The sequence below is a fragment of the Manacus candei genome, unplaced genomic scaffold, assembly GCF_025592945.1.
Source record: "Manacus candei isolate 608988 ecotype Guabito, Panama unplaced genomic scaffold, ASM2559294v1 h1tg000045l, whole genome shotgun sequence".
In the NCBI taxonomy this organism is placed as follows: Eukaryota; Metazoa; Chordata; class Aves; order Passeriformes; family Pipridae; genus Manacus; species Manacus candei.
The window spans coordinates 2,835,544-2,848,229 of record NW_026138093.1 but is presented as its reverse complement, the minus strand read 5'-3'; the positions used below and the strand labels follow the sequence as shown (position 1 = coordinate 2,848,229).

The window sequence follows — 12,686 nt, the reverse complement described above, 5'->3', positions numbered from 1 at the left end:
GGTTGCAGTCAATCCCTTGTGCTCTTTGGGACCCCGACTGGCTCTGCTGAATGGGAGCAGGCCTGGAATTCCCAGACTGTTCCTGCATCCAGGGTGGGGCCTGCAGTGACGTTTGTGCAGCATTCAATTGGTGCAGTGGCAGGATGGCCATGGATCCATTCCTGCAGAAACACAATGGGGCTCCATCCCAGGCAGGGATAGAATGGGCCCACAAATGTTGGAAGGATAAGAACCAGGGAGTTTTGGCCCTGTGGAATCCCATGGAACCAAAGGAACCCTGGGAGATGGTGGAACCTCATGGAATAAAGGGGACATTGTGACCCTGCAGCACCTCATGGAACCAAAGGGAGTCTGGGACGTGGCAGGGCCTGATGGAAACAAAGGAACCTCCTGGGAACAAAGGGACCCTGGGACACTGCCAAAACTCCAGGAATCAAAGGAACTCTGGGACATGGTACAATCTCCTGGAATCCAGGGGCCATTGGAATCCACTGGGGCCTCCTGGAACCAAAGGGAACATGGGACACTGCGGAACCTCATGGAATCAAAAGGACCCCGGGACTTTGTGGAACATCAGGGAATCAAGAGGCCAGTGTGACATCCCAGAACCTTTTGGAACCAAAGGGAACCAATGGGACACTGTGGAATCTCATGGAATCAAGGGTCCATTGTGACACTGTGGAACCTCACAGAATCCAGGGGCCATTCTGATTCTGCAAGGCCTTCTGGAGTCAAAGGGAACATTGTGACACTGGGGAACCTCATGGAATCAAGGGTCCATTGTGACACTGGGGAAAGTGATGGAATCAGTGGACCATTGTGACACTGCAGGGCCTTATGGGGCCAAAGAACACTGGGAAACAGTGCAACCTCATGGAATCAAGGAGCCATTGTCCCACTGTGGAGCCTCAAGGAATAAGGGATCCAATCTTTACCTCAGATTTTGTCAACAAATTAAATTTAAGGAATTACAGAAGTGGGATTGAACCACTTTTGTCCCACAGGTTTTAATGATTGGCCAAATGAGAATATTTATATAAAATGAATCATTTATTCTTAAAAATGATCAGACAAAAGATCTTAATCAGAATTCTTTACTACACTGTATAAAGCTAAAACTGCTAGGTATACAGTATAAGATAGGATAATGCACTATATTGAAGTAATTATTTAAACAATTATATTAAAGCTAGCCAAAAGAAATAATTATTACATAGAGATCTGATGGAACTCAACCAGACCAACGGTTGTGGGGAGATTTCTTTTGCTCAGCCTTGAGGAGTGTCCTTGGAGGGCGTCCCCACCCAAGGCAGGAATCTCCACACATCTCCCCCAAGAAGGGCTGTGTTAGAAGAACCTACCTGGATGAAAGGGGACTGGACTTTTTTCATATGAAGTGACTGACTGCTCCTCCCAAATGGACAGGCCAGTTACCAGCTTCTCTGTGCCATCCAACTTCCAAAAGCAGGATGTGTGTTTGGAGTTGGGTGAACCAGGCTGGTTTGAGCATCATCCAACACCAAAACCATTCCCATGGTGCCAGCGGTAACTCTCAGATCTCACAGACAGCTTGCATGAGAGCTGGCACTGTTGGCATTGTGTGATGGCATTTTAGGCCTTATCAGGGCAGGCCCTCCTGCCACCCAGGCAGAGAGGTTGGTTGTGAAAGTCCATCCTGGAGATGCACAGGGAGCCAAGAGTTGGGCTCCTGAGGGACATCCAACAATGGACAGGGGGATGGGACTGACCAGATGAAAGTGTCTCCGGTAGATCTGACCACTCCTTGGGCCTGGCCATCCACACAGATGTTTACCCAGTGAACAGATACTACAGAGGATGTTTGATAACGTTTCTGTCACCCCAGATTATTGGAATAAATGTAGATTTAACTCAACACAACACAGAAATTCATTCACTTTCTTTTTTCCTCCCTCTGTGGATCGAGGGAACTTGTGACTTCAGTGTGTGACTCACTGTGTGCAAAGGGCAAATATGGACAGAATCCAGGGCAGGGAGTGTTGGGGGGATCTTGGGATCTGTGCTTGACACAGAAGGTGTTTGCCATTGGTCTAAGACTAACTACTGTGCAAAGTGGACTTCAGTGCAGGCAAGGTGGACTTGATATACAGCAGGGGAAGGACTTCTGGTTTTTATTGAGCTGTGCCTTCCTCTGGTTTTGTTTGCTGGCAATAAGTGAACATCCATCTGTGTCTTGGGCAGCTCTTTCTCCAAGCCAAGCAGGTGGGAGTTGGTGCCAAGGGGCTGAAACTTGCAGGTCCAGCCTTGAGTGGAGGGAGCTCAGATTTGCCCAAGGCTGCTTTGAGTCCCAGGGGTTTGATGAGGGAATGGTGGGGTGGGGATAGGGATAAAGTCTGTTGGATTGTCAGACATGAAGGGTCTTGATTTTCTTATCTATTCAGACTGAATTAGGAGGTGCCTGGGATCACTATCAAATGGAGGTTGCTGATATCAATGTAAAAACAGGAAAAAAGTAAACAGGCCACAAAAAAGGCATCTTTTCTCATGGTTTTATTAGAACAATACATTGACTTGGAATACACTTCTGAGATCTGTCTAATTAACCACAAAAGAATTGAAGACTTACAAGTAAATTATTCCCAGGGGCTTGTCTTGTTAAGATGCCATCAGTGAGAGGAGAGTGTGGAGGAATGAGCAGATAAGGAGACCGTCCCTGGGGGCTGGGGAAGCAGGAACTCAGAGTCACTGGTTACCAGTGGCAAAAGGACTGTGGAATGTGGAGTATTAGTTAATTTGAATACTTGCCCAGAATAAAGACAAGTAAAACAGACATTCAAACACTAAAAAAAAAAAAAAAATCTTTTATTGCAGTGAGAATAAAAAAAACTACTAGCAAAGAGAATCAAATTTTAAAAAGAATACAGAAAAACCTACTTTATCAGTTGGCATTCATACAATACTACAGACAGCTTTTATTACAGTATTAACTAGTAAAAAAAGGAGTTAAAGGGATACAAAAAATGGTATAAAACATTTGCTTTCTCGGTTGGTTCCTGTCAATAAACTGTGCTTACCCACACAGACAGGCCAGGGCTGCCAGGATCTGCAGCAGCTGGTCGGTGCCCGTGCTTAGCGGGCGTCCCCACGGAACAACACAGTCTCCATGGCAGGATGAGGATCGCTCACCCCAGCAGTCCTGACACCCCATTTTATCAGCTCTACATTACACCACGTAGGGCCAGTACCCAGTATAAGGTGATGCCTGAGTGGCAGCCAAACCCCGCCTGTTCATCACCTGATAGCAACAGTCTGTGCATGCCCTGCTGTAGGGCAAGGGGCCAGCGACCCCTGCCCACAGAATCTGCCTCTCACCAGCATCTTTCTCACCCCTATGGATGACCTCTCCCATTGTGTTTCAAGGGTATTTGTGTCCATCTTGCAGTATGGGGCCAAGCCAAAGAAGGAGCTCAGCTCTGATCATGGGGGACATCTCGTTGACTTGCTAAAAAGCACAATGGACCTTTCAGTTCACTTGTGCCATAAAGTTGCATTGTACAATACTCTGGCTGGTTTCACATCCTAATATGATTTCTTTCTCATGCCTCTATGCTCCATTGATCACCTAATTCAAAAGTACCCCCCTTACAGCATTGCAGCTCCACGTTGCTTGATTTAATGGAGGTGTTGCTTGATTTAATGAAGGTGTTTCTTGATTTACAGAAGACAGGTTATTTGTTTATCTTGGGAGCATTAAACGTTGTCCATCCTGGATTCATGTTTGGCTGGAATTCTGGAGCTGATGCCTTTAACCCAATGCTGGTGTTGCAAACATCCTGGTTGAGTGATTTTTTCCTTTTAGCTGCAAACAAGCTTTTCCAGGTGAGAACACATTTCTCTTTCTAACAAAATTCTGGGAATTTCTTCCCAATATCTCATCTAAACCTCCCTCTTTTCTATTAAAACCACTGCCCCTTGTGCTGTCCCTCTCTGGAGTGTTGGTGTCTGGTGCTGGAATGTGGCAACGTGAAATGCAAACAATGTGTTCTCTTTAAGTGAGTTTGGATTCTGAGCTGTGGCACAGTGACCTTGGCTTGGAATTCCAGGGTCGTTTGGGCTGCATTCCTGCTTTAGGGGGAAGCTTTCCTGGAGGAGTAATTTGTTTAAATGTAAAATGAACCAAGGACAATTTTTGAGAGCTTTGCATTTAGGTTTCATTAGTCTTAAGTAGTAGAATAAATGGTCTTGTGTGTATTTGTCTGTATAGAATCATGGACTGGTTTGGGTTGGAAGGGACCTTAAAGGTCTTCTCATTCCACCCCCTGCCATGGGCAGGGACACCTTCCACTAGAGCAGGTTGATCCAAACTGTCCTTGGACACTTGCAGGGATCCAGGGGCAGCCACAGCTTCTCTGGGAATTCCATCCCTGCCCGTCCCCACCCTTCCAGGGAAGGATTTCTTCCCAGTCTCCCATCTAACCCTGCCCTCTTTCAGTCTAAAATCCATTACCCCTTGTCCTGTGCCTCCAGGCCCATATCAAAAGTCCCTCTCCCTCCTTTTTATAAACCCCCTTCCCTGGTGGGGTGTCTTCAGCTCCTCCCAGGACCTGTGTGTGTCTGTATCTATCTTGTATCTGTCTATATTTACAGACAGTATATATTTTAATACATTTATATCCATATATTTCTTCCTAAATATTTATACATTGTAAATATTAATGCACACAACAATATTAACTTTGTGTCCAGACCTACCCCTTCCCCTGTGTAACCTTTTTGGGGGATTTATTCCTTGGGATTTCCAGGATCTCAGTTACAGTGAAGCGAATCTTTCCCACCTGGATCTTTGCTACATCAACTTCAAGGTGTCCAATCTGTGCTGCTGCAACCTGGCCCGTGCCAACCTGTGCTGTGCCAGCCTGGAGAGGGCTGACCTGTTAAGCTGAAGCCTGTGTTTGTACATTTCTATGGCCCAGAAAAGGTCCAGCTGTGGTTTGTCCAACCCTGAGAAGGGCCCACAAGGGCTGCACTGAGTCTGTGACCATCTCAGCCCCAAATCCCCTTGTCCTCCTCCAATTCACACAGCTCTGAGGCAGCACCAGTGTGCAGCTGCTGTGTTTCTGACTGGTTTTCCTCACAGAACCCCTTTCTGTGTGTGTTCCAGGTGCCAGCCTGAAAGGAGATGCCATGGAGGGCAGTCAGATGACATGAATGAACCTCCGAGTTGCAACGCTGAGAAACGCCAAACTAAAGAACTGTAACCTCAGGGGAGCAACGTTGGCAGGAACTGATTTGGAAGTGAGTTGGGATTCATTTTCCATCCTATTCCTTTCTATCCTATGGTCAGCTGGTAATTGGGGGGATTGGTGGCTTTTGGCTGACCTCTCCAGCTTCAGAGTACAATGGAGTTCAGGTAAATGGACTGCAAGTAAAGCTTTGAACAGAGTTCTGGGTGCATTCCATTGACACTTCTTTTCCCTTCCCCTTCAGAATTGTGACCTATCAGGTTGTGACCTCCAGGGAGCCAATTTGAGGGGCTCTGATGTGAAAGGAGCCATCTTTGAAGAGATGCTGACCCCCCTGCACATGTCCCAGAGCGTCAGACAGGGAAGAGAAGACGTCAAAGAGGAAGGAATCCAAACATTTGTCGTGACTTTCTTCACCTCCTCCCCTTCCTGAGTTAGAAGGAATGGTTATTAGACAACTTCCATTTGCAGTAGTGCCTAAGTAGACTCTTTCTGATCACTTTTGGGGAGGGAATTTTTGTTTCAGAGGTGGAAAGAGAGAGTTTCTCCCTTTGTGAAGAGGGTGAGGAAGTGGGCTGGTTCTGAAAGCAGAAAGTGGGGCTGGTTTGGGGGGGAGGGTTCGAGACTTTCGTTGTTTAGCATTGCCTGACTTTGGAATGCATTTTAATTTCTAAAGCACAATATATGCAATTCTATTTGTTAAGTCTGTCGCTGCAATATGAATAGAAAATGTTATTGCTGTATAGTAGCAAACAAAGTTGAGGTTTCCAGGTAGACAACTGTATTTACAGTCAGTGTCTTCATTCCAGCAGGGTGTTAATGCCAGGGGTGGTCACACAGTGCCCACGGGATGTGTTCAGGTCTCTGCTGGGGTGGAAACAGTGGGGAACTGTCCTCAGAGGTCCTAAATTGCTGTGGAGTAGTTGGGGTGCAGGGTTAGAGCAGCTTTATCCCCTCAAATGTGCAGAGGAAGCTGCTGCCCCTGCAGGGACCTGCCCAGAGCCCGGATTGAGTTCCCCCTGGGAGATCCCTGGGCAGAAATGGGATGTCTCAGTCAATGCTCTCCAAAGGAGTGTGAAATTGCACTCTCAATCCCAGCTGGGAAGAAAAATTCCCCTGCTTCCACATGTCCTGAGCACTCCAGACTGGAGTTCCTGTAGTTTTTTCCTTCTTTGTTGGGAATTCAATGGACAGAGGAAAACACAGAAGTGTCCCCAAAGCAGAGAGAAGCTCTGGGGCCACAGCACCTGCCCTCCCCCCTTATCTCATCCCTTCAGCAGATGAAGAAATGGCTCTCAAGGTTTTCCCTCAATGTACTGTGGAAATAGTCCCTGAAAGCATAATCATAATCCCATTTGCCAGGCAGATCCATTTTGGGCTGCCTAAAGTGGCTGTAAAAGCCTATTGCCTGGGGCCAAGTGCCCCTTCCACACTTGCTTCATCTGTCTCAGTGTTTGTGATCTTGGGAATCCTCATGAACCTGAAACAATGCCAGATTATCTGTTGTTGTAAGATATGTACCTGGAGAATGTTTTGACCTTTGTTTAAATCTTCCTTGCAAATATAACTGATAGAAAACAATGTAAAAAAAAAAGAAAAAGGGAAAAAATAAAAAGAAAAAAAAAGAAAGAAAAAGAGAAAAAGGAGGAAAAAGAGGAAAAAAAGAACAGGAAACAAATGAGAAAAGAGGAAGAAAAAAGAAAAAAGAGAAAGAAAAAAGGAGGGAATAGAAAGAAGAAAGAATAAAGAAAGAAAAAAGAGGAAAAAAAAGAAAAACCAAAAAGTCAATGCAAATGGCCGCTGACCCCCTCGAGAACTACAAGTCCCAGAGTGCACCGCGCAGGGCGGTGGGCGTGGCAGAAGGCGGGCGGACGGGGCAGTGGCCGCGCGCTGATTGGCTGCAGCGGGGTCTGTGCAGGCGGTGCGCGCGCAGAGCGCCGCGTTGGCTGCCGGGAAGTCACGATGGCGCTGGGGCCTTCCTTTGTCTGTGAGACCGGGCGGGAGCGGGCGAGAGCGGGCTCTGGGGATCCCCTCGGGGGCTGCGGGGAGCGCGGCTGTGGGTGGAAAGGCTGGAGGGCTCGGGAGGGTTTAGCGCGGGGGTTCGGGGGTTCCCGAGAGGCAGAGCGCGGGATTGCAACCCTGTCGGGGGCCGCGGGGCCCGGGAGGCCTCCCAAGAACCCGGATGTTGGATTCGGGTCCTGAGAAATTCCTTCGGAAAAAAAATTCAAAACCACCCGACCAAAAAAAGAACCCTAAAAAAAGGAAAAGGGAGAAAAAGATGAAGGAAAAACTGCAAGGGCCAGGATGATTTTATTGCTTTGGTTCGGTTTTTCCTTGGTCTCCTCCTTCTCAGATTATCTGCTCCCTTCCTTTACAGAAAGCTCTTCTGCTGTTCTGTGGTTTTGTGGTCCCTTAGGGGCTTTTCGGGGTCCCTGAGGCGGTTTTAAGGTATCTCGGGGGGGGGTTGATGTCGTGAGGGGACTTAGGGAGGAGGTTGAAGGTCCCTGAAGGGGTTTGGGAGTCCGTGAGAGAGTTTTGGAGTCTCTGAGGGAACTGAGAAGTCCTGGAGGGCTTTGGGGGGGGTGTCTTTGAAGCAGTTTAGGGGGTTTCTCGGGGGATTTTGGGAGTCCCAGAGGGTTTTGAGGGTCACAAAGAGTGTCTTGGGTACACTAGGGGGGTCTCAGGACTCACCTGCTCGTAGTGCTGCTACTCCTCTTTCCCCCCAGACATCATTAACCCCCTAAAATGTGCCCTAGCCCCCCTTTTCCCTTTAATCCCCTCCCCACACAGATCCCTTTGACCCCCCCCAAGACCCCTTTTAACTCCCCCAAATACACCCAAAGCACCCCAAAATCCTCCAAATCCCAATCAACCCCCCCCCCCCACCCAGATCCCCCCACATCTCCCCCAGCTCCCCCTCAAATCCCTTCCACCCCCCCCCCCAAAGAGGGATCACCCAGCACCCTGGGACAGGAGCACAGTGGGCTGTACTGGGGGCACTGGGCTGTACTGGGAGGGCACTGGGAGGGGCTCAGGTGTCCCAGGACAACGTGGCCCAGCTCCAGGAGAGATCTAGGGAGCAGTGAGGAGGTACTGGTCTGTACTGGTCTGTCCTGGTCTGTACTGGTCTGACCTGGTTTGTACCCCCAATCCCCAAAACCCCTCCCCAGCTCCCCCAGGAACCTCCCGCACCCCAAAGCCCCCCAGGCCCTCCCAGGCCCCTGACTTGGTCCTGCTGCCCCTTGAGCATCTGCAGCTGCTGCAGAACCAGGCATTTCATCAGCAAATGTGCAGGTGACCCCAAGCTGGGGGTGTGTTGATGTGCTGGAAGGCAGGAGGGCTCTGCAGAGGGACCTGGCCCAGCTGGATCCATGGGCTGATTGCAAGGGGATGAGGTTCCAGCAGGCCAAGGGCCGGGTCCTGCCCTTTGGCCACAAGAAGCCCTGTCAGCCCCCCGGGCTGGGGCCAGAGTGTCTGGAGAGCAGGCAGGCAGAAAGGGAGCTGGGAGTGGGGATGGACAGGAAGCTGAAGAGGAGGCAGAGTGTGGCCAGTGTAATGTTAGAAAAGCAGAAGAGGTTCTGGGATGGTTCTAGAAAGAGAAAGAAGCCCAGAGGCCAGTGCAAGCAGGCAGCCCTGAACTTGCACCTGATGTCCCCTCCCTGCAGGTTCCTTTCCTTGAGCCCAGGCCCTGAGGTGAGGCTGAGAATAAGTGCAAGGCAGAGGTGCTGCTGAGCAAGGAGAGCCCCGTGGTGGAGAAGACACAAAGCTGTGAGTGCCCATCCCCGAGCAGGTGCTGTGTCCATCCCCTGTGTGCCAGGTGAGCTGGGGCTTTGCTGCAGAGCTGCGGGCGCTGATTTGAGCGTCTCCAAGTGCTGAGATGGTGGGCACCCAGGAACACAAACTGTGCCTGGCCACGGAGCCTGCAAGGAGGAGCAGAGACAGCCCTGGCAGTGTGGGGTCCAGGTTGTCCCTGTGCCTTCCCCTGCAGGCCCTGGCTGTCCCTGCTGGTCCCCTGTCCATCCCCATCAGGTCCCTGCCCGTCCCCCTGGGCTGAGCTCCCCCCAGGAAGTGCCGTGGAGCTGAAGCTGCTGCCATCCTCCCCTGCAGCCACTGCCCCAGCCAAGGGAGCAGCAAAGGCAGGGCCAGGAGCAGAGGCAGCAGCAGGGGAGCCCTGGGGGGCCGGGAAGCTCTTGTGTGGGTCAGGAAAGAGGCGCTGGACACGAGGCCGGGGCTGTGCTGAGCAGGCCCAGCCCTCACATCCCCCCAGCCAACGCCTGTGGAGCTGTTTGGTTTCCTTGGGCACAGCCGGCCCTTGTGGAGGGCGGAGCGGGGCGATGGTGGAGCTGGGGGACCCTCGGGAGCCTGGAGGGGGGAGCACAGAGAGGGAGGAACCCCGGGACCCCCTGGAACCTGAAAGGGGGGACAGAGAAGGGGAAGCCTGGACTGCAGGGACCCCTGGGATCACTGGGACAATGAAGTGGAGAACCTGGAGAGGGGGAATGTTTAGGAACGTGGTACCCTGAAGGTGAGAGTCAGAGGAGAAGGAACCCTTAGGACCCCCAACACTCTCAGCATTCCTAAGTGGGACCCAGCATCCCAGACACAGGAGACCCTCCAAACCCCACAGAGGAGAGACCAGAGAGGGGGAATTCCTGCGAGAGTTTTTTGGGCTGAATGTTCATAGTTTGGAGTATTTTTTGGCTGAACCTTAACATTTTGCTTTTTGGATGGAGTTCATCTTGCTATTTCTGAGCGTTTTTTTTCCTGAATCTGTGTGGTTTGGGTTTTTCTGGGCTGGATCTTGGTGGTTTGGAGGTTTTTATGGACACAGGATGCCTGGTGAGTTGTAGAGATGGACTTGGGCAGGAGGAACCCCCAAACCAACGTGCTCAGCCCTTGTTTTCCCCCCATCAGGATTTGTCCTTCCCCAAGGTTGGGCGGATGGAGGAGGAGGCTGTGAGGAAGAGGAAGATGCCTTGGGCCCCCCAGGCAGGTGAGGAGGAAGTCAGTGTCCCTTTGGGCGGGTGTTGTGCTGGCTCTGTCAGCCCAGCATGGCCCCGGCTGCAGGACAACCCCGCTGGCGCCGCCGTCCTGCCGGGGCCGGAGTTGGGGGGATGTCCTTGGCCTTCCCTGTGGGCCGGAGGCAAATCCCCTGCCTGTCCTTCTTGCTTCCTGCCCCAGGCCCCGAGCTGAGGAGGGAGAGCCCGGAGGACAAATCCCCCCATGAGACCCTGGTGGGAGAGGCCGTTTTGAAGGGCTCCCCGGCGCAGGAAGGCAGCGGGGAGGAAAAGGGCCGGAGATCCCCCCGCAGGAGGGGCTCCAAAGCCATCCCAGGGTGCTCTGAGGAGGAAAGAGCCAGCCTGTGCCGGGAAGGGGACCGGAGCTTGAGGGGGAGCTCTGACCTGGTGGTCCCTGATCAGCCTCCCATCAGGGAGAAACCCTTCCAGTGCTTGGAATGTGGGAAGAACTTCAGCCACAGCACCAGCCTGCTCAGACACCAGCACATCCACAGTGGAGAACGGCCCTACACGTGTGGAGAATGCGGGAAGAGCTTCAGGCAGAGCTCCAACCTCCACATCCACCAGCATATCCACACTGGGGAACGGCCCTACGTGTGTAGGGAATGTGGGAAGAACTTCAGTGACAGCTCCACCCTGCACATTCACCAGCGCATCCATACCGGGGAACGGCCCTACAAGTGTGGGGAATGTGGGAAGAGCTTCACTGACAACTCCACCCTCCACTCCCACTGTCGCATCCACACTGGGGAACGGCCCTACAAGTGCTTGGAATGTGGGAAGAGCTTCAGGAAGAGCTCCCACCTCCTCAGCCACCAGCATATCCACACTGGGGAACGTCCATACATATGTGAGGATTGTGGAAAGTGCTTCAGACAGAGCTCCCACCTGATCGGACACCAGCGCATCCACACCAGGGAACAGCCCAGGAAGGGGATGGGACAGGTGGGCTAAGGGGATGCGGGACAGCAGGAGTGGGGTTGCCGTGGGGGTCCCTCTGTGTCCCCATGCCTTGATCCCTGGAGAGTGGGGAAGGCTGGAGAGAGGGGGGAGCTGCAAGAGCCCCGAGAGCCTGGAGAGGGGGGAGCTCGGGCCCCCTGTGCGGAGCCAGCGGTCGGGGCCGTGCTGTTGGTGCCAAATTGCCCCTGGTCAGGCTGAACCCAGAGCCTGCCCACGTGTCAGGGGGCCCGATCCACTCCCTGCTCTCGTTTCCCTGGGGCAGCCTCTGGTGTCCCCCACCTGTGGGGCTGTTTGGTTTCCTTGGGCACAGCCGGCCCTTGTGCAGGGCTGTGCCCTTGGGGGCTCTTGGGGGTGGGCAGGAGGTGTTTTTTGGGGGTGCCGGGCTGGGTTGGGGGCAGAGCCCCGGCGGTGGGTGGGGGATGCGGGTCCCCCCACGGTGGGGGTTGGTGTTGCTGGGTCAGGCCCCGCCGGCTCCATTGTCAGCCCGGTGCCGGCGGGGGGGACACAGCGGGTTTGGGGCCCCCCGGGAGTGCCGGGGGTGGGTGTGGAGCCCGGGAGCTGCCGAGTGTGGAGGGCGGAGCGGGGAGATGGTGGAGCTGGGGGACCCCCGGGAGCCTGGAGGGGGGAGCACGGAGAGGGAGGAGCCCTGGGACCCCCGGGAGCCTGAAACGTGGGGCATGGGGAAGGGGAAGCCTGGACAGTGGGGACCCCTGGGATCCCTGGGACAATGAAATGGAGAACCTGGAGAGGGGGAATGTCTGGGAATGTGGCACCCCGAAGGTGAGAGTCAGAGGAGAAGGAACCCTTAGGACCCCCAACACTCTCAGTATTCCTAAGTGGGACCCCCAGCATCCCAGACACAGGAGACCCTCCAAACCCCACAGAGGAGAGACCAGAGAGGGGGAATTACTGCAAGAGTTTTTTTGGGCTGAATGTTCATAGTTTGGAGTATTTTTTGGCTGAACCTTAACATTTTGCTTTTTGGATGGAGTTCATCTTGCTATTTCTGAGGGATTTTTTGCCTGAATCTGTGTGGTTTGGTTTTTCTGGGCTGAATCTTGGTGTTTTGGAGGTTTTTATGGACACAGGATGCCCGGTGAGTTCTAGAGATGGACTTGGGCAGGAGGAACCCCCAAGCCAACGCGCTCAGCCCTTGTTTTCCCCCCATCAGGATTTGTCCTTCCCAAAGCTTGGGCGGATGGAGGAGGAGGCTGCGAGGAAGAGGAAGATGCCTTGGGCCCCCCAGGCAGGTGAGGAGGAAGTCAGTGTCCCTTTGGGCGGGTGTTGTGCTGGCTCTGTCAGCCCAGCATGGCCCCGGCTGCAGGACAACCCCGCTGGCGCCGCCGTCCTGCCGGGGCCGGAGTTGGGGGGATGTCCTTGGCCTTCCCTGTGGGCCGGAGGCAAATCCCCTGCCTGTCCTTCTTGCTTCCTGCCCCAGGCCCCGAGCTGAGGAGGGAGAGCCCGGAGGACAAATCCCCCCGTGAGA

General features: G+C 52.9%; 1 protein-coding gene and 1 pseudogene across 1 annotated transcript in view; one reads left to right on the top strand and one right to left on the bottom strand.

Annotated features, from left to right (window-relative positions):
* LOC127474809 (uncharacterized) overlaps positions 1 to 12,686 on the top strand; it is a 1,721,191-nt pseudogene that overhangs the window by 389,735 nt on the left and 1,318,770 nt on the right.
* LOC127474829 (zinc finger protein 850-like) overlaps positions 1 to 12,686 on the bottom strand; it is a 151,199-nt gene that overhangs the window by 90,546 nt on the left and 47,967 nt on the right. The window lies entirely within an intron of this gene.